The 27967-nt window shown below is 44.0% G+C and overlaps 1 long non-coding RNA gene across 1 annotated transcript; it reads left to right on the forward strand.

Moving 5' to 3' along the window:
- Nucleotides 1-11280: 11280 nt before the first annotated feature.
- LOC140485481 (uncharacterized) lies at nucleotides 11281-21299 on the forward strand. Its single transcript, XR_011962347.1, has 3 exons — nucleotides 11281-11371; nucleotides 12332-12410; nucleotides 21220-21299. It is a non-coding gene; the product is annotated as an uncharacterized lncRNA (long non-coding RNA).
- The last annotated feature ends 6668 nt before the right edge of the window (nucleotides 21300-27967 follow it).

Here is a 27967-nt window from a genome sequence, read left to right on the forward strand (position 1 = left end):
TGGTGGATTGTGGGTAGAATTACAACGTTTAAAGACATTTAGGTAAGTACCTGATTAGGAAAGGTTTAGAGGGTTATGGGCCAGGAGCAGGCAGGTGGAGACCGGTTAAGTTTGGGACTATGTTCAGCATGGACTGGTTGGACCGAAGGATCTGTTTCCGTGCTGTATGACTCTATGGCTGTATGACTCTCTGAGTAAAACTGGCAGTTGGAAATCTAAACTTCCTGCTTAAGCACTACAGTTGTGTGTGCTCCAATATTTCCTCAGAATCCCAAAGCACATTAGTAACATAAGTTACGTCAGATCCCTTTTGACATGTGGGTATGTTTGGACCAATGTTAGCTGGAGTATTGAGCTCCAAAGTGGCACCATTGGTGTCCAACTGGCACTAGCCATCAGCTCACATGATGATGTACCTACTCTGCACCCTCAGCCCATAACCCATGAAGTAGTTTATATCTCCTTTGACCAACAACATGGTGGGAGAATAGGTAGAGGTAACACAGAGCAGGAAAAAGTGCTGGGGGCAAAACAGCACCCCGAGAACAGAAAAATGTACACTATGTATCACAAGGCCAGGATCTTTAAATTAGCAGATCAGCAGAAACTCAGTGAAAACAACATAGGTCTCTAGGATTGTTTGCCTGTGATTTTTATATATGTGCTCCCTACATCCATCCATTTGTAAGCCTTCTTGTGCCTAAATTTAGAGTCTTGTAAACATGTCTAAGGTTACCGTGGGTAAATAAGTTGCAAGTGAACTGGGAATTACAAGGTTGCTTTTAAAAACAAAAGATAATAGGTTCCAGATAGGCATAAGTTAAAGTCTGAGGAACCATTTTAAGGCTCAAAGCTATTCCACATTTTATTTTGCTTCTATGAAGTTAACAAGATCAATAAACTGTCAATGATGATCTTACATTTTTTTGATGTAGTGAACAAATCTTGACCTGAGACCCATGATTTCTGCATTAAGGTTGAAAAGTGCAGCATTTAGACTTCTGAACCAAAATGCAAGTCTTCAAAACCTCATTCTAAAGTTCAAGATCTAGGCTAGACCAGTGAGCAGGGGATTTGCATCAAACCCTCTAACACAACCTTAAATTTGGTAACCCATGTCTCTGACCATATGTAAGTCCATGTCTTATTCTCCCTGCAGCTGAAGCAATAACAGAAAGTGGGTGGTAACTAACTGTAGCAGTCCATGTTTGGGCCTACCCTCCAGGGCACATATGCAAACATTAAGGCTTCACCCCTCTCTTCACAAGATTAACAGGTATTAAATAAAACTCTTCAAAAAAAATTTATTTTGTTAGAATATAAAAATTGGCACGTTATTCTATAGGTGTACAAAACTTTAATTAGGCCACATTTAGAACATTACATGCAGTTCTGGTTACTAAACTACCAGAAGAACATGAATGCTTTGGAGAGGTTACAGAGACGGTTTACCAGGACGTTGCCTGGTCTGGAGGGTTTTAGTTATGAGTAGAGGTTGAATAAACTCAAACTGTTTTCACAGGAAAGACTGAAGCTGAGCTGCGAGCTGATAGAGGTCTACAAAATTGTGAGAGGCATAGATAGGGAGGATAGTCAGAGGCTTTTTCCCAGGGTGGAAAGGTCAACTACAAGAAAGGCAGGTGGGTACAGGGAGTGACCTTATTAGTAAGAAATGAAATTAAATCAATAGTAAGAAACAGAGTAGGGTCAGTTTGTGGAGAATCTGTGTGGGTAGAATTGAGGAACCCCAAAGGTAAAACAACCCATAGTTGGAGTTATGTACAGGCCTCCAAACAATAATCAGGGGCTGGGGTGCAGGATACACCAGGAAATAGAAAAGGTGTGTAAGAAAGACAAAGTTACAGTGATCATAGGGGATTTCAATATGCAGGGGGTGCTGGGAATATCACATTAGATTACTTAGAGTGTGGAAACAGGCCCTTTGGCCCAACAAGTCCACACCGACGAGCAACCCACCCAGACCCATTCCCCTACACCTTATGCTATGGGTAATTTAGCATGGCCAATTCACCTGACCTGCACATCTTTGGACTGTGGGAGGAAACCGGAGCACCCGGAGAAAACCCACACAGACACAGGAGAATGTGCAAACTCCACACAGACAGTTGCCTGAGGTGGGAATTGAACCCAGGTCCCTGGTGCTGTGAGGCAGCAGGGCTAAGCACTGAGCCACCATGTCACATTCTTTCTCATATGTTGCATTCTTTCTCACTTAAAAGCAAGACTACATTTGAAGTATTGTGTGCAGTTTAGGGCCCTATATCTCAGGAAGAATGTACTGGCCTGGAGCATACTTGGAGGAAGTTCACTCGAATGGTCCCAGAAATGAAACGATTAACACTAAAAGAACATTAGAGGAGTCTGGGTCTATACTCGATGGAGTTTAGAAGGTAAGAGGTATCTAATTGAAACATGCAAAATACTAAATGGCCTGGAAAGAGTAGATATTGGGAAGATGTCTAGTAGGAGAGTCTAGAACTCGAGGGCACAGACTTAGAGAAAAGGGAAGACCTTTTAAAACAGAGATAAGGAGAAACTTCTTCAGCCTGTGAGTGGTAAATTTATGAAATTCATTGCCACAGAAGGCTGTAGAGGCCAGATCATTGAATATATTTAAGACTGAGATGGATTGGTTCTTGAGTAGCAAGGGGACTAAGGTTACGGGGAGAAAGCAGGAAATGGGGTTGAGAAACTTACCAGCCATGGCTCAATGGCAAAACAGGTTTGATGGGCTGAATGGCCTAAGTTCTGCTCCTATGTTTTATAGTCTTAAGGTTTTATGGACACTTACCTTGAAGAGATAGTGTATCCTTCTGGAAAAGTGAGGTAGCCTTTTGGATATAGTCATGTGACACCTTTGAGAGAGGATAATTGTCTTTTGAGATAGCCAGGATGCCCTTTGGGATAATCAAATGTGGGCATGAATGTGCATAGAAAGTGGATAAACTTACTGGCGCTGTCACAGAACTGCAAGGTAAGCAGACAAGGCAGCTCTTGAGCTGCTGAGACAGTTCAGAAATGGAACTGGACCAGCCATTGAAATAATGTGGCGAGAAGGGCAGGTCAGAATTGTCACGTTATAAAGTTATACAGCGTGGAAACAGACCTTTCAGTTCATGTGTTGGCCAGACATCCCAATCTGACCCAGAACCACTTTCAATGATTTGGCCCATACCCCTCTAAATCCTTCCACTATTTAACCATTCAGCTGCCCCCAGCACCTCCTCTGACAGCTCATTCTGTACACATTCCACATTCTGGCTAAAAACATTGCCCCTTCAATCCCTTTTAAATGTTTCATCTCTCACCATAAACCTATGTCCCCTAGTTTTGGACCCCCCTATCCTGGGGAAAAAACCCTTGGCTATTCACTGTATCCGTGCCTCTCATGCTCCTTGAAGTAGGAATGTTGTTGCACTGACAAATCTCAGCACCAACCAAGGCAAAGCAGTCCAATTGATTGGCACTCTGTCCACCACTTTTCACATTCACCACCCTTCAGTACTGACAAACCATGTTAGCAATGTGTACCATTTACACGATTCACTGAGGTAACTCACCAAGGCTCTCTGACCGAACCTGCTTAATCTACAACCTCTACTACTCAGCAGAAGCAAGTCAGCCGGTCCATGGGAATATCAGCAGCTGCAGGTTCCCCTCCAAGCCACACACCATCCTGACTTGGAAATATATCATGTCACTGGTACAAAAACCTTAAGAACCCTCTTTAACAGCACTTTGTGCATCCATACATCCCAGGCGGCAGCAGATTAAGAAGACAGTTCACCATCGCTTTTCAAGGGAAAATAGGATGGCAAAAAATGTTTGCTAAGCCAGCAATGTCCACTCTTCATTAATGGATTTTAAAAGATCTCTTGCTCTTTAAATATTTGATAAATTAATCTGTTTGTTTAAAAAAATCACTTTGTTGATAAAAGCATTATTATAAGATTAATGTCCCATTAATCAACCTATCATTATCACAGTGAGGTACCTGTCACTCTGCAATATGACTGACAGCTCCAAATGCTTATAAAGTCCTTGAAGTGGGATTATGAATTCCGATGGCAATTTTTTTTAAGGAAACTTTCATTGATTGAAAACCCATTTATTATTTGAATATTTTAGATAAACACAAAATGCAGTGAGTTAATCAAAATACATTAGAACTTCATTTAATCTCTGTACTGGTCCTGAAATTTGCCCATAGTTAATGTTAGGTGAGTCAGCGAGGAAGGTTTAAGGATAAAGCAAAATGCATGGTTGGGACTTGTGTTGGCACCAAGTTGGCACATAAGCTAGAAAGGGACATTGGGTGGTTAAGGGGCAAAGTTTGGGATAGATGGTTATGGGGTTGAGTAAGGAGACATAGGCTGGCAGGAAGGCCATGAGGAGTTATGAGAATAGATATAGGGACCAAAGTTGGCATGGGAGGTATAAAGGACCATTATCTGTGGGAGGCAGGCATGAGGTTGCATGTGTTGGGATATTTGGAGCATGGGGAGGGCGAGGACATGAGAGAGGTGATACTGGAGGAGTTTTTTTTTTCTTTTTTTTTCACGGTGCTGCGATACAGTGGTGAACAATTTTCACAACCCACTTCTGGTCCTATAGCTTATCTGAACTCATTCCTGGGCAGCAAGCACAATTCCCATTAAAACTCAACCCTCTGGAATGAAAATCTGAACTCAGGAACAATTTACGTGGCTTTGGGTTTGCAGAGACGAGAATCATCCCAATTCTTTGTTCCCAGTCAAGGGCTTGTAAGTTCAAGACATACAGTGCCAGGTACTGTGGTACTCTGGAAGTTTTCCAGCATGTTCCAGGTAATAGAAATTTTCCTCATGCAAATAGTTGTTCCGTTATATTTCTTACAGAAGCAGTCTTACATTCACTTGTGTGTGGTTGTCCATTAAAATCATCAGCCATGTCATGAGCCAATTGATCTAATCACTGATGCATACACTTTAGCTTTTGTGGTTACTGAAATACAGCTGGAACTGCAAGTTGTCACAAATAAAATCAATGGGCCAGATCTTACTGTTTTTTGGCTAAGTGCATTTTGTGTTAAGCTTTTTGGAGAGATTCTCACACCAAGGCCCAGCGAGATTTCTCACTGTATTTTATCAAGCGCCCCTCATTAGCTGCTTACCCATCTCAGTGGCACTGCTCACTTCCAATTCTTACCCAAGCATTGTTCTTGGAACTGGCTACACAACAGATATCGGCCATAAGGCCACAATCTCTTGCTTTTGCGCCATTTTTGAGAGGCTATTGTGCACCTGATAAGCATGGCAACATGGCATTGCCTCTCACTAGCAGCCTAATAGCATAGAGATCATGCAACCACACTGGCCATGGCTGACACTCCCTCGCAAATACAGTCCCATTCTCTCACCCGAGCTACTTTAACTGCCATGCTACATACTTTACCTTTCCTTAGATATATTCTGTCTGACAACAGTCTCTGAGTCCCTACTACTCTTTCCCCACTGCCAAGTGGTCACCCAGTCCTTGTCATTGCCCAGTATGGAAACATCACATCGAGGCAAGTATTCAGACAAGTCTAACGATGAAGCTTTCATTTGCAGCCAGTAAGAGAACCCAAAGGAATTGAACACAGCCTGCAGTCTGGCCATCAATGCTAACCAAATATTTGCTAGTCCATTGTGCCCTTCCGTACCCAGCTCTCACCTCCTGGACCCATGTGTTAACCAAGTCCTGACTGCCTTGTAGAGCCCAGTGTGGCTGAACTCTGTCACTCACAAGGATAGCTTCCACCAGCACACTGTCATCATCTTCCCCTCAGACAACTGCTCTCAATGCTTCGTCCCCTCAGCATCCACCACATGAATTGTTGCCTGTTCCAGTTGTGCGGAGCACAGCACATCAGGAGCATGAAGCAAACTGTGTCCAGACTATGAAGAATGATGAACCCCTCTCCACCCCTCCAATCCCCAGCATGACCATTCTAAGCTGCAGAAACACATCTTCAGTCCCATCATCTGCTCCACCTGCATAAACATCTTTGTTTCCCTCCACCACGCTAACCCTGCCACTGAAAGCCTTATGGCAATGATTTCTATCACTGCCCCTTCAAGTACCCCCCTCATACCCTCTTTAATCATCAATGGATGAACCCCCAGGACTATCTTCACCCTGAATCACTGACCAGCAGCCCCTAGACCCGGATCGCTGCTTTTTCAGCTCCCCAGCTGATGATATGTGACTCCACTGACTGCTGGTGCTAACACTATAGGATGGACTGTTGCTCACTCTGCAGTCTGTAGCTGGACAGATTCCCTGGATGTTGAGCATCAAGCTGACAACTGACCATGACTAAGATCCTGGACTGTGTGTGTGCTGTGACACTAATTGTACCGGGATGCCCTAACTAACAACAGCATTCCCAAACCCTTTTGACTGCACTGAGAACTAGCCTTCACCATTTGTTGAATAAATGGGGAAAGCGGTAGATGTGGTGTATATGGACTTTAGTAAGGCGTTTGATAAGGTTCCCCATGGTAGGCTACTGCAAAAAATACGGAGGTATGGCATTGAGGGTAAGTTGGAGGTTTGGATTAGGAATTGGCTAGCTGGAAGAAGACAGCGGGTAGTAGTTGATGGTAAAGGTTCATCCTGGAGTGCAGTTATTAGCGGTATTCCGCAAGGATCTGTTTTGGGACCATTGCTTTTTGTCATTTTTATAAATGACCTGGAGGAGGGGCTAGAAGGTTGGTTTTCGGATGATACGAAAGTCGGTGGAGTTGTTGACAGTGAGGAAGGATGTGTCAGGTTACAGCGGGATATAGATAAGCTGCAGAGCTGGGCAGAAAGGTGGCAAATGGAGTTCAATGTAGCTAAGTGTGAGGTGATTCACTTTGGTAAGAGTAACAAAAAGATGGATTACTGGGCTATTGGTAGGCTACTTGGTAGTGTGGATGAGCAGAGGGATCTTGATGTCCATGTACAGAGATCTTTGAAAGTTGCCACCCAGGTAAATAGTGCGGTGAAGAAGGCATATGGCGTACTGGCTTTTATTGGTAGAGGAATTGAGTTCCAGAGTCCTGAGGTCATGTTACAGTTGTATAAGACTCTGGTGCAGCCTTATCTGGAGTATTGTGTGCAGTTTTGGTCGCCATACTATAGGAAGGATTTGGAGGCACTGGAACGGGTGCAGAGGAGGTTTACCAGGATGTTGCCTGGTATGGGAGGAAGATCGTATAAGGAAAGGCTGAGGCACTTGGGGCTGTTCTCATTGGAGAAAAGAAGGTTTGGGGGTGACTTGATAGAGGTGTACAAGATGATTAGGGGTTTAGATAGGGTTGACAGTGAGAACCTTTTTCCACATATGGAGTCAACTATTACGAGGGGGCATAGCTTTAAATTAAGGGGTGGTAGGTTTAGGACAGATGTTAGGGGTAGATTCTTTACTCAGCGAGTCGTGAGTTCATGGAATGCCCTGCCAGTAGCAGTGGTGGACTCTCCCTCTTTATGGGCATTTAAACGGGCATTGGATAGGCATATGGAGGATAGTGGGCTAGTGTAGGTTAGGTGGGCTTGGATCGGCACAACATCGAGGGCCAAAGGGCCTGTACTGCGCTGTATTGTTCTATGTTCTATGTTCTAAATGCATGGTGCAATTGCCATGCAGGCAACTGGCATGTGCTGTTGATGTTAATGCCTTAATTTGCCATGCAACAGGATCTCCACCCTCCCTACCAGACAAACCCCTGCTGACAAACATAAATAGCTTGTCTATGCTTCTGCTTTTTAATAGGGCAGTGCCAATAGCCTTTGGCTCTACCTGAAGCACAAATATGCTAGCTGCCATGACATTGGCAGGCAAGGCATAGATGCCATGAGCATGGGGGCAGTTGCCAAGCGAGAGATTGAGAACTAACAAAGAGAGTGAGCAGCCCAGAGATGTGACCTGGTCCAGTCGGCGAGCTGAGTGCCTACTCAACAAGCCAAGTGTGATTTTTGCAGCTTTTCAATGCTAGCTACCACAGCATCCTGCAATGCATATCTGTACTTCTGAAACACCCTGCAAACAGATCAAAGAGGTGCCATGATCATCATGAGAAGTTGGCAAATGTCCGACTCTAATGTCACTGTGCGCGGGATGCTTGTGGCTGGTACATACGGATTGTGCAATGGGATGCTGTTTAATTCTAAACAACGCAGAGATCCTTCAGATCAAGAGACGAGCTAAAATTGTCAGGTACTCACTCTGACTTCCATATGGAGCATTCTTGACATTGAACGTGTTTGGCACGTTGGAGGCTGAATATTAATGAGGCAAGTTGGAATATTAATAAGGTGCTTTCCAAGTTATCAGCCCCTTAACTGGCAAAGTGCTGCTGCTTAGTGAGCAACTCCCTCACGGCTCGGCAACAACATGAAGGATGTGCAAGATGTTGCCAAAGTCAAGGTGGATCTCACCGGATGTCTCATCCATATCTGCTACAAATCTCTACCCTGTCCACATTGCTCAGGTCCCAACAAGATTCCACCCGAAGTGGACAATGACTGCTGGCAGGATGCTGGTGCTGACCTGCATGCTTTGCTGCCTATGGTTTCACACCAACTGTACACTGAGGAAAAGGAATCCCTTTCAGTTCCTATACGTAGCAGAATGGGTTGTGTGCCCAAACAACTGATCAGCAATCCCAGTATAACATGCACTTGCTCGATATACCTGATGTGGTCAAGTGACCAGAGTCCCAAAATTGGGCATTCTAAATTGACCCACAACTAGAGGAATCAGGCCTGACAGAAAATTGGCCAGACTAAATCAAACAACAGTCAGCAGCTATCGGCTGCAGTGAATAATGGGAACTAAGACACAAGGGAGGCGCGGTGGTAGTTTGGCGCACCAATCTCTATATTGCTGAGGCTAAACGCCAGCTCGCGGACACCTCCTCCTACTGCCCCCTTGACCATGACCCCACCTCCCACCACCAAACTATCATCTCCCAGACCATCCATAACCTCATCACCTCAGGGGATCTCCCATCCACCGCCTCCAACCTCATTGCCTCACAACCCCACACCGCCCGTTTCTACCTCCTGCCCAAAATCCACAAACCTGACTGCCCCGGCTGACCCATTGTCTCAGCCTGTTCCTGCCCCACCGAACTCATCTCTGCATACCTCGACACGGTCCTGTCCCCCTTAGTCCAAGAACTCCCCACTTACGTTCGGGACACCACCCATGCCCTCCAACTCCTCCATGATTTTTGCTTCCCCGGCCCCCAACACCTTATCTTCACCATGGACATCCAGTCCCTATACACCTCCATCCCCCATCACGAAGGCCTCAAAGCCCTCCGCTTCTTCCTTTTCCACCGAACCAACCAGTACCCTTCCACTGACACCCTCCTTCGACTGACTGAACTGGTCCTCACTCTTAACAACTTCTCTTTCCAATCCTCCCACTTCCACCAAACCAAAAGAATAGCCATGGGCACCTGCATGGCCCCCAGCAATGCCTGCCTCTTCATAGGATATGTGGAACAGTCCATCTTCCGCAGCTACACTGGCACCACCCCCCACCTTTTCCTCCGCTACATCGATGACTGTATCGGCGCCGCCTCGTGCTCCCACGAGGAGGTTGAACAGTTCATCCACTTTACTAACACTTTCCACCCCGACCTCAAATTTACCTGGACCATCTCAGACTCCTCCCTCCCCTTCCTAGACCTCTCCATCTCTATCTCGGAAGACCGACTCAACACGGACGTATACTATTAACCAACTGACTCCCACAGCTACCTAGACTACACCTCCTCCCACCGTGCCCCCTGTAAAAATGCCAACCCATATTCCCAATTCCTTCGCCTTTGCCGCATCTGCTCCCAGGAGGACCAGTTCCAATACCGAACAATCCAGATGGCCACCTTCTTCAAAGACCGCAATTTCCCCTCAGACGTGGTTGACGATGCTCTCCACCACATCTCCTCCACTTCCCACTCCTCCACCCTTGAACCCCGCCCCTCTAATTACCACCAGGACAGAACCCCACTAGTCCTCACCTACCACCCCACCAACCTCCAGATATATCGGATCATCCTTCGTCATTTCCGCCACGTCCAAACGGACCCCACCACCAAGGATATATTTCCCTCCCCTCCCCTATCAGCGTTCCGGAAAGACCACTCCCTCCGCGACTCCCTTGTCAGATCCACACCCCCCACCAACCCAACCTCCACTCCTGGCACCTTCCCCTGCAACCGCAAGAAATGCAAAACTTGCACCCACACCTCCCCCCTCATCCTTCCATATCCGTCACAAATTCACCTGCATCTCCACACACATCATTTACTGCATCTGCTGCACCCGATGTGGCCTCCTCTATATTGGGGAGACAGGCCGCCTACTTGCGGAACGTTTCAGAGAACATCTCTGGGACACCCGCACCAACCAACCCAACCGCCCCGTGGCTGAACACTTTAACTCCCCCTCCTACTCCGCCAAGGACATGCAGGTCCTTGGCCTCCTCCATCGCCAGACCATGGCAACACGATGCCTGGAGGAAGAGCACCTCATCTTCCGCCTAGGAACCCTCCAACCACAAGGGATGAATGCAGATTTCTCCAGCTTCCTCATTTCCCCTCCCCCTACCTGATCTCAGTCCCAAACCTCAGACTCAGCACCGCCTTCTTGACCTGCAATCTTCTTCGCGACCTTTCCGCCCCCACCCCCTCTCTGGCCTATCACCCTCACCTTAACCTCCTTCCACCTATCGCATTCCCAACACCCCTCCCCCAAGTCCCTCCTCCCTACCTTTTATCTTAGCCTGCTTGGCACACCTTCCTCATTCCTGAAGAAGGGCTTATGCCCGAAATGTCCGTTCTCCTTCTCCTTTGATGCTGCCTGACCTGCTGCGCTTTTCCTGCAACACATTTTTAAGCTCTGATCCCCAGCATCTGCAGTCCTCACTTCCACCAAGATACAAACAGCCCTACGTCAATCAGACTTTCTGGCATCTTTACTTCCATCCAGAGTCCAGAGATGTGTACTTTACACCTCACCAGTATGGCAACAGTGAAGAGTGTTGGCACACCCCATTGAATGATTTCAACCCAACTCATGACCCCATTGGACAAAGGCCACAGAGCATTCTAGAACTTCAGGGCTGAGGGGGAATAAAGACATATACTCGAGAGCTATCCCCTCAGTGAAGACTCGACATGGCCCAGCACTGGAGCTCTGACCATCTGGAAACGGAGAAAGAGAGAGAGGATCTATCCTGACCTGAGAGATTGGCCTCGTGGAAGAAAGCCAGCCCTATGTCAGAGAAGAAGGCTATTCCAATGGCCCAGCTCAAACACATGGATCATTGCAGGTAATATCCTTTCTCAGATGGATAGAGCTAGATAGAGCATAAATATTGTGGGAATTTGGGAAATGCTCACATGATGTTTTAACAATGAATATTTTGTTAGCAAAATTGAGCTGGACCACAAACTGAATTCTGTGTCCTTTTGTCTGCCTCACTGACAAGGCCGCTTGCATGAAATATTTTAACATATAAGCTGGTTAAAATGTCCAAAGCATGGATAACACTGTCTTTGGCAAGAGTAACTGAAATTTGGTTAGCTCTTTTTGAATATAGATTTTTGGTGACCCCCTCACATAACAGTAAGATGTTGGAAGTCAAGCTAGCTCATGCCTCATGTGACCCACAGATATTAAAGTCCAAACTTCAGTCACTATCACAGCCATTGGCAAAGTGACCTTTGCTCTGCATTGAGGTTGCAATTGTGGCTGAAATAGGTGTCAAATTTTAGGTCATCCTGAATACAATCCTGAATGATCTTGACAAAGTTGTCATAGAAAGGTTGACAACATTGTCACAGAAGGGTCGTCTCCTCTTGTGGATCAGCCCAGAATGTGGGGGTACTGTTTTAAAATTAAGGGTCACCGGTTCAGAACACGCAGGAGAAGATTTTCTTTCTGCCTCAGAATTTTGTGTGACTTTAGAACTCACTGCCTCAAAAGGCAGTAGAGGCAGGGTGATGATGTAAGGCAGAAGTGGATAGATTCTGGGTAAGGGAAATAATGGGTTATCAAGGGTAGATTGGAATAGAGAGTTCAAAACGCAAACAGATCAGCCATGATCTTAGAGCAGGTTTGAGGAGGCTGAACTGTACAAACAGTTCGGGGGTAGAATTAGTCCCCAAGCACATTGTATGGTTCAAACCTGTTGCAAAGCCACTCCTCCCCCTCCCGTATGTTTTGATTTCCTGTACTGTATTTATTGTAAATTGTTTTCTGCTAAAATTATCTGGGATTTCTTATGTAGATTCACAGCAACCACTTCATCTTATTGGGATCATTCGACACTGCAATTGCCAACAATGAAATGTCGATATGTGAAGCAGGTAAGTATTTGATAAACGGAATTTATTCATTATGTAATATTTAATAGCTAGTTATATAACATTTGATATACATGATGGTCTGTGTGAGAAATCAAGATGAATTAAGAGTAAGTTCACATTGCTACGCCTGAAACATTCTCGTACAGCTTTGGTAACAAACACAGAAATTGGAAATAGAGGAAACAGCCCTGGTCTATCCTTATGGATGTTGCATGATATCAGTTAACTTTGTTGGTCCTAACTGCTTTATCACACACTACTCTTTATGGCCTGTCATCATTCTACATGCTTTGTGAAGTTTCTAGGGGAATGCTGAACAGCACCATTATGTATTTGGGCAAATGCTGAGTAAATAAAATCTGAAGTCAGCAACATATCCTTCAGTAACAAACACAGAGAATGCTGGAGAAACTCAGCAACTATGGAAAGAGAGAAAGAGAATTGATGTTTCAAGTCTGGTATGACTCTTCTACAGAACTCAAACGTCCTTCAATGTCTGACACGCTGATCCCTTGTAACTGTTCGTAAATCGAAGCAACTACGGAAAGCAACAAAAAGTTAAATAATTAAAGCAAAGGCAAGAATTAATCAGCCAGAAAATAACCTGTAAGCTGTTGATGAATGATGGATCCTTTAAATAGCACTTACTGGTGGAGGCCCCTTCTTCCGGCTGAATGCATATTTAACTTTGCGAAGTTAAGGACAAATTGATTAAAAAGTTGAGGTCCAAAATGGTCTTGCACCATGAAAGTCAGTGATGGTCGCTAATTAATATTGTGATCTTTCCATTCTGTAAACTTTTGGCAGAAGTTCACTGAGTTCATATTAACCCCCGTACAAATACACCCCACAAGTCTATGCTCCTGTTGTCAATGCTTTTTCCAAGCTCTAGAACCACTCATTGCATCCTGGAAACTGGTGCTAACAAACTCAATTGCTTGCCTCCAATCTTATGACTAATTAGGACAAGGTTTTCAAGACTGGCTGAAGCGACTCTTACTCTAATATTTTCCTTTTACATGTAACAATCTTAAAGGGAAGGGCCACATAACTCAGCGATTGGCTTTTCAAACATGGTACACATCTTTTTCATGGGGAGGGAAGACTGACCCCATGTACATGTTCTATAACTAACACTTCCTGAAAGGATTAACCATCCACTCTGTTTATCAAGAGGCCCCATTCAACATGGGCTGAACAGTAGATTTGCAAGTAGGGGCACTTCCAAATCCTACCCACCTCCTGTGCTGTACTTTGTATTCACAGGCACCAAAGAAAAACAACAAAGCAGCATATTAAAAAAAAATTCAGTCTAAGCACAAGGGAAACCCAGGATATGGTGAGGGAGTAAGCTTATCCCAGCAGCTTCCTATTTTTAACTCGATTGCAAATGATACAACTGATCAAAGGCAGGAACCCCTGGAGTAGCTTAGGCGAACAGTACGGCCGCCAGAATTCTTCCTGATGATTTGTAAGCAGGAAAAGACTTTTGACATGAAAGACAATTTAAACAACAGAAGAATAGCAATAAACCAGCTGTAAAATGCTTTAGATTGGCCTGGAACTGATGAAAATCATTCTGAACAGTTTTCCACAGTAATCTTGGGTACCCCACTGGGGCATTTTTAAGAAGTCGCATGCTTAGAATGCAAAGTCTAGGACAGAAAACATTGCAGTTATTCATTTTTCATGTAGTGCAGTTTAAGTAATGCTTTGATAGTTTTGTCAGTAGAAGTAAGACAGAAAAGCAATGTTTTTTGCAGGCAAAACATAAGTTATATTTATTCCACATTTTGTAAATATTCATTTATGATATTATAAACTGGAATATTTTTCTCATCAATATTTTCTCTTTGGCAAATATTAACTCTTTGTTGACAAGTGTTTACACAGAGTCCTACAAACCTTCACGAAAACATGGCAGCTTTAACGTGCTGTTACGACGAGATGAAAAGGGGTGATTAGTTCCTCTCTTTTTAATCCATCTTTAGTTGGCCATGACAAAGTTTTTTTTATTTTTCTTGTTTAGCATGTAGCTATCATACTTCATTTCAAACTGAGTTAAACAGATTAAAATGAAGCAGGCAAATCTGAGGTTTTCTGGAATTAAAGAATATGGAATTTTATTTTACAACCCTGGAAGTAGCGTTGACATCAAACACAAAGGCAGGTACTCCAGTTAAAAAGAGAGAGGGTGTACATACAGACAAGAAAGTAAAGGTAGTTGCAGTTTAAAGATTTTAGGGTACACGATTTGTGAGAGTATTTTCTCACTCCTTACTGCTGAGCTGTTGTCCTGTTCCCTCAAGAGTGGAAAAGCTGGCCAGTAACCTTGCTTATAAGGAGTTGTCTTATGAGAGATTGAGTAGACTGGGACTATACTCATTGGAACTTAGAAGCATGAGGCGGGGGGGGATCTCATAGAAACATAAAATTATGAAGAGAACAGATAAGATTGAAGAAGGGAGCTTGTTTCCGCTGGTGGATGAAACTAGAACGAGGGGGCATAGCCTCAAAATAAGGGGGAGTCCATTTCGGATTGAGTTGAGGAGGAACTTTTTCACCCAAAGGGATTTGAATCTGTGGAATTCCCTGCCCAGTGAAGCAGTAGAGATTATCTCAGTGAATGATTTTAAGGCAAAGATCGATAGATTTTTGATTTTAATGAGGGAATTGTGGTGAGCGGACGTAAAGATCAGCCATGATCTTATTGAAAGGCAGAACAGGCTCAATGGGCCAGATGGCCTACTCCTGCTCCTACTTCTTAGATTCTTATGCTCTTATGTTTCTCAAGTGATCAAATGGTGGTTTTCCAAATTACTTCTTTCAACCAGCACTGGTTTCTGAGATTGGGAGAGAGGAAGAGAACATCTTTCAATATCCTTGATGCCATCAGACCATTTTGCCTTCTTCCTTCATTATTGCTCAAAGGCTGCTGTTGACACACAGTTCCTTTGCAGATTCTGGTATCTGGGTCATTGTTTCATTCCAAATTGGTTAGTTGTAGGCAGCTTTTCGTTTCCCACTTTGCAAATTAATCGTGCACATGTGAGTAAAGCAAAATTTCTTGATATCTCATTGACTTTCAGTGCTGCTTGAATACAATGGTAACTATGCTGCAACCTGTTTTGTATATTCCATTTGGGTTCCTCAGCCTGTCAGGTGATCACAGCAGCCATCTTAGATCAGCAGTGTCCTTTCTAAAACCATTTTAGTCTACAAAAGTCTAAGGTATTAAAGTCAAATGGTGGAAATTGACTACATTAGAGTGGTGCTGGAAAAGCACAGCAGGTCAGGCAGCATCCGAGGACCAGGAAAATCAACGTTTCGGGCAAAAGCCCTTCATCAGGAATGTTGAATATTGACAGGCTCTCTTCAGTTTGATTATAACACCTCCCTACCTAGACAAATAGATGTGACCGTTGGTTAATGGCTGAGTTTTCCCTTCCAAGTATGGGGCAGCACAGTGGCTCAGTGGTTGGCACTGCTGCCTCACAGCACCAGGGACCCATGTTCAATTCCCGCCTCAGGCAACTGTCTGTGTGGAGTTTGCACATTCTCCCATGTCTGCGCGGGTTTCCTCCGGGTGTTCTGGTTTCCTCCCAAAGTCCAAAGATGTGCAGGTGGCCGTGCTAAATTGCCCGTAATGTTAAGTGTAGGGGAATGGGTCTGGGTGGGTTACTCTTCGGAGGGTGAGTGTGGACTTGTTGGGCTGAAGGGCCTGTTTCCACACTGTAGTGAATCTAATCTAAAAAAAGTTCAATAGGAGAGAATGATACAAGACCGGGACAACCAAATACCCAGATTCCACATTCATTCTCTTTGTCCCAACTGGGAGTTGGGCATGTTTGCTGAGCTGTACCCAAGATTACCAAATCTAAAGCCCTCACTAACCAGTTAATCAACATTCCACATTCAGACATTATTATAAGCTTGATTTCAAGGAATTTGGTGCGTTGTGAGAGTGTGTGTGCGAATGTGTATGCATGCTTGTTAGAGTGCTTGTGCGAATGTGACGGAGTATATGCCTGAGAAGTGTGTGTGTGTGTGTGTGTGTGTGTGTGTGTGTGTGTGTCTGCGTGTGCGTGTGACTGAGAGAGTGTATGGTGTGGTGGAGTCACCTGTAGTGTGACATGAACCCAAGGTCCCGGTTGAGGCCACCCCCTTGGTTACCGAACTTGGCTATCAGCCTCTGCTTGGCCACTCTGTGTTATTGCCTGTCCCGAAGTCCGCCTTGGAGGATGGTCACCCGAAGATTCGAGACCGAATGCCCCTGACCGCTGAAGTGTTCCCTGACAGGGAGGGAACATCCCTTTCTAGCCATTGTTGCGTGGTGTCCATTCATCCGTTGTCATAGTATCTGCACGGTTTTACCAATATACCATCCCGTGGGGCATCCCTGGCTGCTGTGTATGAGATAGACAACGTTGATCAAGTCACATGCGTTCCTGTCACACATGTGGTGGGTGGTGTCCCAAAGTGTAATGGTATTGTCCATGTCGAAATTCTGACACGTCTTGCAGTGGTTGCCATGACAGGGTTGTATGGTGTTGTGGTCGATGTTGTCCTGAAGGCTGGAGAGTTTGCTGCCAACAATGATCTGTTTAAAGGCAGTCTTCCAGGGATCTATCCCGGGGCCTATCCTCATGGCTGTATGTAAATCTACTGAAACCTTGGATGAAGAAATAAAGAGTTGTACATCCAAGTTAGCAATTGACATGAGATAACATAATATCTTTCTCTACCATCTGAATACAAGAGTGTTAATGAATGGAGGAAAGGTGCATGCTGATACTTTCCTCTTTAAGTTGACGGAGCCATTTATACTAACATATGAGGAAATAGGCATATTTTATTAATTTTACCTTAGTAAACATGTACCAATGAATGGACGCAGTTTTAAAGTGCTGCCTTCAATATCTTCAGTGGTCAACATTTCGGTTCACTCATCCATTGTTCCACAGCTTGTCGATTCCCTTACAAGCAACTACTTTTGATGAAAGGACTTGCTTCATAGCACAGAACTTGAATATAACTGAAAATTGTTGGCGCCAATCCAGCACTGAGTTCAACTGGCCCTGCTGAACTAAGGATTCTCATATATGTAATACCCTGTCCTACCAACCGCCAGTCTGGAGGAGAGCCTTGAAACATTAACTCTGTTTCTCTATCCATAAGAGCTGCCATATTGGTTGAGTTTCTCCAGCATTTTTGGTTTTGGTTTCAAATTTCCAGCATCTGCAGTATTTTGCTTTTATCTGAGTGCTTTACTTCATTCGACCTATTCCTGGGATGAGAGAGTTGCCATATGAGGAGAGATTTTAGTGTTGCCCTTCAATAAGAACTTTTCAGGATAGGTGCCAGTGGTAGAGAGTCTAATACATCATTTTAAAATAAGAAAACAGCCACTTAGGATGGAGATATGGAGAAACTAATTTGCTCTGAAAATTCGGAATTATCAGAGTCCTCTACTAGAGAGTAATATGGGTGTTCAATCATTGAGCTTAATCAGGTTTAAGATAGATTGTTGAGTTCTAAAGAGCTTTGGGAATAGACAAGAAGGGAGTTAACGTTCAGACTCATCCATGATCCTATTAAATATTACATCTACTGGCCCCATCTGTTATATTCTAATGTTCTTAACCTTCCCATCTCCCTACTCAGCTTTCACTCAATGCATCCTTAACGCACTGTCCAATTCCTATCATTCTCAACGGCTTTCTCTGAGGGTGTGTGGCAAGGGGATAGAAAACCAACTCATCCTTAAGCAGCCTCCCTTCCCATTCCTTTCTTTCTCTGGTTTCTTGTCTGGTTCCCTCTGTGAACTTCTGTTTGCTTTCAAAATTCAATTTGTTATCTTTGAAAGAAATCAAAATAGAGCCAGCAAAGAAACAGCCGGTCTCCTTGCCTTTGTATCTCTCTGCACCATCGGTAGAATAAATTAGGATCCGTGCCTCCCAGCTGCAAACAAATCATTGTATTCTTTCTAATCGTTAACAAAAAACTGTGGGAAAATAGGTTGGCTTCAAAACTGAGCTGCTTTTTCCCTTTTTTGGAAGTTAACATGGAAGTCCTCTCTCACAGCCAAACATACACAGGTGCATCCAATTGCCTCTATTAATTTCTCCTTGGCTCATACTTTGATGCTTTCCTCTCAAGTTGCTCTTAGGAGTTTCTTCTTTTCAATTTCAGGTTCCCTATCTCTTTCTCCTTCTTGGTCCTGTTACAACTGGGCAAAGTTCCCTAATTTATTACAGTAACGGGCAGGATAGATCAAAAGATTTTAAACCCTTGGGTGAAGGGGATTAAAATAGCTCCCCTTCTTTATCCATCCACCCTCTGTTGGTTGGAACAAGTTTAGTTTACAATGATACATTCCCTCATGGATACCTTTCTCCGGAACAAATTAATTTATGTTTGAAAAGAGTTCTTGAGTTAACAAAAGAGTGAAGTTATTAGTTACTAAGCACGAGAAGAAGTAACAATACAGTACACATACCTACACATTAGAACTGAGAAATAAGTTCAAAAAAAAAGAGTTAGAGGATTTATGGCTCAGTCTCTATGCCTTATCCATGAAGCAGATGGTTGAACATTAATAGTTGAATCGCCGATTTTGAAATACATGGCTTTGCAGATTGATTAAAATCCTTTTACCTCTTACCATTTGTTGGGGTTGTTTGGAAACCCTGAGAATGAGAGAGCCCTCCTTTTATCATGTTTCCTTTTGGTACATCTGTAGGCAAGCTGGCTTCTAACATTCAGAGCAAGGGACATCTTTACCTGCAATACAAGGGTGACTAAGTGTTTTTTTTTAGATTAACCTTCAGAATACACTAGTATTCATACCATGGCTAGTACACCTGTTAATCTCAGTTCAGATTCACAAATCAGCATCTCAGATCACTAACACATCTTTCATTAGTACACACAGACCAGAGTTGTACTCGCTTTGAAGATCTGTCCTTGAGTATCCTTGAAAGACAAAGACATGTAACATTTCCTTTGCCGAGAGTCCTTTCTCCCTTTATGTTTACAGTCTGAGACAGCACCCAGGAGGTTGCAATTCAGTTTATATTACATTTCTCCCTCTTAAGTCCATTCCTTTGAACATTCTATGATACCTTATCAGGTATGACATTCGATGATCGCACCCTCCAAACAGTCACTGAATTTATACTTCTTTGTTGAGTAGTAGTCTCTTAAAATTCATGGCAGATTCTTCCAGGAGTTTGAACTCCATGGATTATGGTGAGATTTGTGGCAGAATCCAGTGAGACGTCCGGTAAGGCTTGTCTCAGCATCAGGATCCATTCACTGTAGTGTTTTATGCATCTACCAAGAGGTGAGGCGGTTTCTCACAAGACAGTGATGAGTTATCAATTAAGGGGAATGACTGTGTGTTAATCACCTTATTACTGGCACGTCTTGCCTCAGTACTATTCAGTTTCCTATCTTATGCAACGTATGCAACAAACTAGGTGGTGGGGGTGGGGTGGGGATGAGTGACAGCAGAGGCACCGATTTGGGTGGAGACAAGAATGGCAACAGGGAACCTCAACATATCAAGGAATAGGTGAAACGGCATTGCATGGCCTGATTGGCTGTGGAAGGGAGGTTGCTGGCAGTGACATCACCTGCATCCTCCATAGAACCTCCATTAATGTGTAATGCCAGGGTTCAGAGGGCACAAAGGATAGTTGGAGGCAAAGTTTAATGTGATAGTTCTCCACCTGGGGGCAATGGACTGTCGGAGTAGTGTGAGGTAGAAGGGTATACGGTTGCTCTTCGGGGGGAGGGTGAGAGGGTGGAGGGGGTGGGGGGTTTGGGGGGCAGAGGGGGATACCTGGTGACAGGGTTAACTGTGTCCACCACAAGCTGTGTTCCCTGCCATCACTTTAGCTCTTTAGCTGGAATACACAACTAAAATATGGCTGGGACAAGACCCAGGGAGGGTGGAGCCACTGTCAGTTTGTTGGGTAAAAATGTGAAATTCACATCTACTGGACATGAGGACACTGAGGGGGCAAATACATGGTCTTCAGCTACACTTTGATTCCAGTCATTCCTTCATCTATTTGCAATTTACAATAAATACAGAAGTAACATGCTTAGGGTTCACATTGCTGCATCATGCCATTGTTGCTTACATATCTAACATTGGCATCTCAATGGTGCAGGAGCTAATGGCATTGACTTAAAATGAAGTGGAGGCAGAACAGAAGCGCTCTAACATCTGTAACACTTTCAATGGTGCTGTGGGAGGGAGGAGGGGTGAAATACTCCATTTTACACCATGTAAGTATGACGATGGACTCCTGAAAGTAACGATTGAAAGATTGATGGAAGTCGGGGAGGAGATGGGAGTCAGAATGAGGCAGACATTTCTTTTTGATATAATGAGTTGGTCAATCAGCCGGTGTGCCCATGCTGCTACCAGGGCCATGATGGGAAGACTATGGAGCTGCTACAGATGCAGTTTCATGGTGTGGACTGGTCTGAGAAGGGAGAGCCTTCCTGCATAGTCTAGACTGAGTGTGCCACATCTTCCTGGTGTGCAGTACTCTGCACAATTAGAGCAGGCAATAAGGTAATGTGCAGGGTGCTGAGGAACTGGGGAAATGAGAGCAGTCCTCTGAAGAGCAAGGTGTGCACAGTGAGGAAGGAGCCATTATACCCAGACTGAGACACTGCCTGAGTAAATCTATGGTTAGGGGAGTTTGGAAGCATCATAGGAATTTGGTGCAAAGGGAAAGAAGTGCTTTTTGCCTGCCGTTTTCGGTTTATAGTTTGTAAACTCTTTTTACAGGATAAAGTGAAGCCCAGCATCAGGAGCCCTGCACAAATGGAAGAGTGACATCACAGGACAACTAAAAGCTAATTGGCTGGTAATAGCTGCTAATTTGACTATCTATCAGAGGTTTCTATCAGATTCAACGTAAATAGGAGAATATTGAAAGGCCAGCAGGATAGTTTTATAATTCAAATTAAGAACTGAGTAAATAAAATAAAGTTGCAGGGCCAGGCAATGTGTTGTAACTGAATGATGTGGGACTCCATTGTGGTTCATTGTGACCACATTTGTAAGAAGGGTTGGTTGCTTGAGGAAATTCAGCTCAGAGTTGCTGAGCTGGATTTTAAGCTTTGAAAACTGCGACACATCAGGGAGGCAGAGAGCTACCTAACTGCCTATGTTTCAGGAGGCACTCATACCTCTTAGATTAACTATCTCCAATTCAGTCAGTGGTCAGAGACAGGAGGGTGTGACTATGGACAATGAAGGGACAGGGATCCACTGAGGAAGCCTCAGCCCTTGAACATGTCTAACAGGGTGGGGTTTGAGATTCTTGCTCCCTGTGTGGATAGAAGCTAGGCCTGTAGAGAATATGAGCAAAATGGCAATAGCACCACGGTACAGACAGCCATTCAAGAATAGGGAGAAAAGAGAAATGGAATTGTAATCGGGAATAGGATTAGTGGTGCTGGAAGAGCACAGCAGTTCAGGCAGCATCCGAGGAGCTGTAATCAGGGATAGTATAGTCAGGAGAATAGACGCTGTTCTCTGTGGCCAAGATCAAGAATTCTGAAGTTTGTGTTGCCTGCCTGGTGCCTGGGTTCAGGATATCTCACCTGGATTGTAAAGGAACTTGGAGTGGGAGGGGAAAGATCCAGTTGTTATGGTCCACTGAGGCTACAATGATATAAGTAGAAAGAGGAAAGAGGTTCCGCTGAGGGAAACATGAGCAGCTACAGAAACAGCAGAAGCGACAAAGGTAATAACCTCCAAATTACTACCTGAGCCATAAGCTAATTGGCACAGGGCCAACAAGATAAAAGAGGTAAACACGTTGTTCAAAAATTTGTGTGGGAGAAACAAGTTTGAATTTATGCGTCTTTGGCACCAGTACTGGGGAAGGAGGGAGCTGTTCCAATGGGACAGGCTCCACCTGAATCAGCCTGGAACCAGAGGCCTAGTGAATCGCATACCTAGGGCTGGAGATAAGGAGTCAAATTAAATAGGTGCAGGTGGTGGGGGTCCGGGGCAGTGGGGTGAGGGTGGTGTTAGGGATGTGGGGTGGATTCGGTTGTATGAAATATTCTAGAAAATGTTCAAGGGAGGGAAGGGGTCAGCAGTGGTTATTAAAGTTTCCAGAGCAAGTAATAGGACAGAGAGAATGGAAATGGTCGAGAATCTAACTTTAAACACAGCAGATAAGGGGACAACTACAAGAAAGGGGGCAGTCAACACAGGACTGAGGGTGTCGCACTTAAATACGCATCATACGGTAAACGAGCTTGCAGAGCAGACTGGAATTTGCAGGTTTTTGGTATCACAGAAACGTGTTTGGAAGGGAATGGAACTAAATATCCAAAGAAACTAAATAACACAACCTACCGAATGGATAGGTACGTTGGCAGTGGGGGCAAAGTTTCCTTGTTAGTAAGAAATGAAATTAAATCGGTAGCAAGAAATAATATAGAGTCAGAAGGTGTAGAATTTGTGGATCTGAAAAGGGGAAAAGACCCTGATGGGAGTTATGTACTAGTCTCCTATCACAGGTCAGGGGGAAGAAAATAAATCAGGAGATAGAAAAAGCATGTAAGAAAGGCATTGTTACAATAATCATGGGGGGGGGGGGGGGGGGGGGCTTCAGTATGATGCAGGTGGACTGGATAAATCAGGTTGGCACCAGATCCCGAGAACAAGAATTCTTGGAATGTCTATGAGTTTCTTTTGGACCAGCTTGTGGTAGAGCCCACCAGGAACAGGCAATTCTGCATTTGGTGATGCGTAGTGTGGCAGACTTGATTAGGGAGCTTAAGGGGAAGGAATTCCTGGGGACAGTGGTCATAACACAATAGAATTCACACTGCAATTTGTGTGGGAGATGTTTAAATTAGTTAGGGCGTTTGCCCGAAATGTTGATTTTCCTACTCCTCAGATGCTGCCTGACATGCTGTGCTTTTCCAGCACCATAGAGTCATAGAGTTGTACAGCACGGAAACACACGCTTCAGTCCAACCCATCCATGCCAACCAGATATCCCAACCCAATCTAGTCTCACCTGCCAGCACCCGGCCCTCCAAACCCTTCCTATTCATATACCCATCCAAATGCCTTTTAAATGTTGTAATTGTACCAGCCTCCACCACTTCCTCTGGCAGCTCATTCCATACCCGTACCACCCTCTGTGTGAAAAGGTTGCCCCTTAGGTCTCTTTTATATCTTTCCCCTCTCACCCTAAATCTATGCCCTCTAGTTCTGGACTCCCCAACCCCAGGGAAAAGACTTTGTCTATTTACCCTATCCATGCACTCATAATTTTGTAAACCTCTATAAGGTCACCCCTCATCCTCTGACACTCCAGGGAAAACAGCCCCAGCCTGTTCAGCCTCTCCTTATAGCTCAAATCCTCCAACCCTGGCAACATCCTTGTAAATGTTTTCTGAACCCTTACAAGTTTCACAACATCTTTCCGATAGGAAAGATCTTGACTCTGATCTCCAGCATCTGCAGTCCTCAATTTTGCCTATTACAATTGAGTAAAGCTAACTACAAAGACATGAGGGAGGAGTTGGCCAGATTGGAAGGGGAGCCGAGCAGGGAAGGTGGTGGAGCAGTAATGGCAGAAGTTTCTATGGGTATTTCAGGATGCAGAGCAGAAATTCCTCCCAAGAAGAAACAAACATATCAAGGGGAGGATGAGGCAACCATTGCTGACAAGGGAAGTTAGAGAAAGCAGAAAAGCAAAAGAAAAAGCAGCCAACGTGATGAAAATTAGTAGGAAGCGAAATGGTTGGGAAGCTTTTAAAAACAAGCAGAGGATAACCAAAAATAAGCAATGAGGGAGGAGAAGATTAAATATGGGAGAAAGTTAGCTAGTAATATAAAAGAGGTTTTTTTTAGATATGTAAAATGTAAGACAGAGGCAAGAGTGGAAAATGAGGTTGTTGAAGTAGTCATAGGGAACAAAGAAGAACTGCATCAGTTTTCCTAGTGGAAGACACCAACAGCATACCAGAACTTCAAGAGAGTCAGGGAGCAGAGTCGAGTGTAGTAGCCATCACTAAGGAGAAGGTACTGGGGAAGCTGAAAAGTTCAAAGGTGTATAAATCCCCTGAACCAGATGGACTACACTCCAGAATTCTGAAGGAGATGGATGAGGAAATTGGAGAGGTATTGGCTTTAATTTCAAGAATCACTTTCAGGTGTCAGGGAGGGTCCCAGAGGACTGGAAAATGGCTAATGTAATACCTCTGTTTAAGAAGGCAGGGAGGTGGAAGACAGGAAACTAAGCTGCTTTCAGAACTTGATTTCAGAGTCAGGTTTCAGTGTCGATTATTAAGGATGAGATTGCAAAGTACTTGGAATGCATGATAAAATAGGGCAGAGTCAACACGGCTTCATTAAGGTCATGCTGGACAAATCTGTCAGAATTCTTTGAGGAGATAATAATCAAGTTAAACAAAGGAGAACCAGTGGACATGATCTAGTTGGATTTCCAGAAGGCCTTTGACTAGTAGCTGCAAAGGAGACTACTAAATAAGATAAAAGCCCACAGTGTTGGGGCAAGGTACTGGCATGGATGAAGGATTCGTTGACTGGCAGAAGAGAGAGAGTAGAGCTAAAGGGGTTCTTTTTCTGGATGGCAGCCAATAACTATGGAGTTCTGTAGGGGTCAGTTTTGAGACTACAACTATTCACATTATATATCACGATCAGGACATAGGAACTGAGGATATTAATGCTAAGTTTGCAGATAACGCAAACATAGGTGGAGGGACAATTAGTATTGAGGAAGTGGGGAGACTTCAGAAGGACTTGGACTGGCTAGGAGAGTGAGCAAAGAAGCAGCAGATGAAAGTGTGAGGTTATGCACTTGGGTAAGAAGAATAGACGTGTAAACTGGTTCTCACATGGTGAAAGGCTTCGAGAATCGGAAGCACAAAAGGACTTAAAAGTCTTAATTCTGGATTTTCTTCAATTTACCATGCAGGCTCAGTTGGCAATTAGGAAGGCAAATGCAATGGTAGCATTCATTTCAAGAGGGCTAGAATACCAAAGCAAAGATGTACTTCCGAAGCTGTATTAGACTCTGGTTAGATCATCTTTGGAACCTTGTGAATAGTTTTGGGCCTGTATCTAAGGAAGGATGCGCTGAAATGGAGGAGGTCCAGAGGAGGTTTAGACAAGAATAATCACAAGAATGCAGGGTTTGTCATATGAGGAAGGATTAAGGATTCTGGCTTTGTACTCAGTGGAGTTTAGAAGAATAATTTGATTTGATTTATTTGTTACCACATATTTTGTTACAAAATACAGTGAAAAGTTTTGTACAGTGTTGCCACTCTCAAGCGCCATCATAAAACACAGAAAAACAAACTAAAACTTAGAATATAAAGGCAGAAAAATTAAGGAAGAAAGAAAATGTGCTTAACTTTACAGTTCTTCTTATTAGGTGCTCCATCATGGGCCCTGGTAGCCAGGTACAAGTGCCCTTTGCCCGCTGCTGCTGCTGTAATGGAAGTCACCACTCTTTGGTGCCATCTCACCTCCAATGACATCCTTGCCATTATGAGACCTCAATGGACCGTGCCAATGCAGACACCATCTATGCTGCTGGCAGGCCAAACCCGAGTGCACCACCTGCATGATCCACCTTGGGCCCACCTCACCGATGCAGCCCAACCCTCTCCCCTCTCCACCGCTGCCTCCATTAATCCCGCTGGGAACCTAAACTCACTTCTTCCACAGCAGCCACGAGTGGATGCTAGGACTGCCTCATCAATGCAGGAGCCACCGGAAACTTTGGGGTATTGGAGCATTAATTTTCATTCTGTAAGTTTTCACCACTTTGTTCATTCTCGCCATCAGTACCTGTCAATCCCCAGCAGTGCTCACTTCGAGACCGAGTCTGCAAATCTGACTATCTTCAACAATTGACCTCTTTCTTTGGGACATCTCTATACTTTTTATAACTTTCTTGTCAACGGGGCATGACTACAAGGCCAATATTTGCCGTGCACAAAAATAGTGAAAATAACCAGACAGTTTGCTGTGCAAAATCGCCAAACTTGTTAAAAATACTTAACGGCCTGAAAACAATAATATTAAAGTTGCTGATCAAGGTTTATTTAATTAATAGGGTGATTTTTCTTTCTTAATTGCTATTATTCACTTGTATCTTGCTTAATGAATGACCAATATATCTAAAATAAATTTCAATATGGGCAATAAAGTGACATTGAATTGAATTGAATTGAGCTAATCAGCTCTCTTATTGGCTTAATTTAAGCTGCAAATAATGCCTTTAAATTATTATTTGATTAAGTGGTGCTTGAATACTGGCATTAACCAGAATATTAACCTGTTCACAGATCATGTGCTGGTGTTTATTTTTGTCACGATGTTAAGGAACAATGATGGTACCAGATGTCCTTTTCTCACCCTATCCCCAGTTACAAGAGGTTAAAAAGTACTGATTGGAATAGTCTGTCCCATTTATACAATGACAATTGTTATTTTATCTCTCCAGTCAGCTCTGATCATCTCCAGCATTTTCAACAGCTTTGTCAGTTCAGTTGGTTGAAAGCAGTATAAATTAATTACACTTTTGAATCGTTGAAACCAAGAGATTTAAATAACTTCAAACATCGACTTTTTTTTGACAAGGGTTAATATGAATACTCTTCCACGATGCAATTGAATGGATTTCAATTCACATGACATAGATCTTCTCAGTTACAAGAAATGGCTCTGGATGCAAGAGGAGAAAGTGAGGACTGCAGATGCTGGAGATCAGAGCTGAAAATGTGTTCCTGGAAAAGCGCAGCAGGTCAGGCAGCATCCAAGGAGCAGGAGAATCGACGTTTAATATCTCCAAGCCCAAGCTGTGGATGCCAGTTAGTAGCTGCTGTCACAGACAATCTGTGGAGAGGCTCCCTATATACAGTGGTGGCTTGGCAGCTGTGGGTCACACTTGCTTGTGCTGATTTTCTTCTGAGATGACTTCACCTTGAGGCCCCTTCGCCATCTCTCAATGGTATCAAATGCACTCACCTCGCCAGGGTGGGTGTGCCTGGCACCTGCTGCATCAAACATTCCAAATGGCTCCTCAGCCGGGCAAGACTACCTACTGCCAAAGAGTGGATTCAAATCCTGGAGGTGGCGATTAATTTGCCATCTTTGGAAAGATGGGGAGGACTTGGACGCCATTATTGCTGCAACCCAGGAATGATGCAAAGCTCATGTATCTTCCATATTAAGAGCTTTCCACCCCTTAGTAAAAGCTACCGCATGGGGAATCAGCATGGTGTCATTTTACAAGATTCTCTAACTGAGACACTGAAACATTTTAAAGATTTGATTATATTTTAAAAAGGCAATTTTCTCAAAAATGTCTTGAAGTTCACCTGCTTGGTCTAAAATGCCCTCCGACTTGTTATGTCATATCTGTAATGTTGCCGAAAGTGCAGTAAAACACCTTGCTTCTGGACAGAATTAAAGGTTCTGCCATGTGTTTGCAAAAGGTTTTGCTATACAGCAGCAAAAGGTC

Source organism: Chiloscyllium punctatum, chromosome 14, assembly GCF_047496795.1.
Source record: "Chiloscyllium punctatum isolate Juve2018m chromosome 14, sChiPun1.3, whole genome shotgun sequence".
Taxonomy (NCBI): Eukaryota; Metazoa; Chordata; class Chondrichthyes; order Orectolobiformes; family Hemiscylliidae; genus Chiloscyllium; species Chiloscyllium punctatum.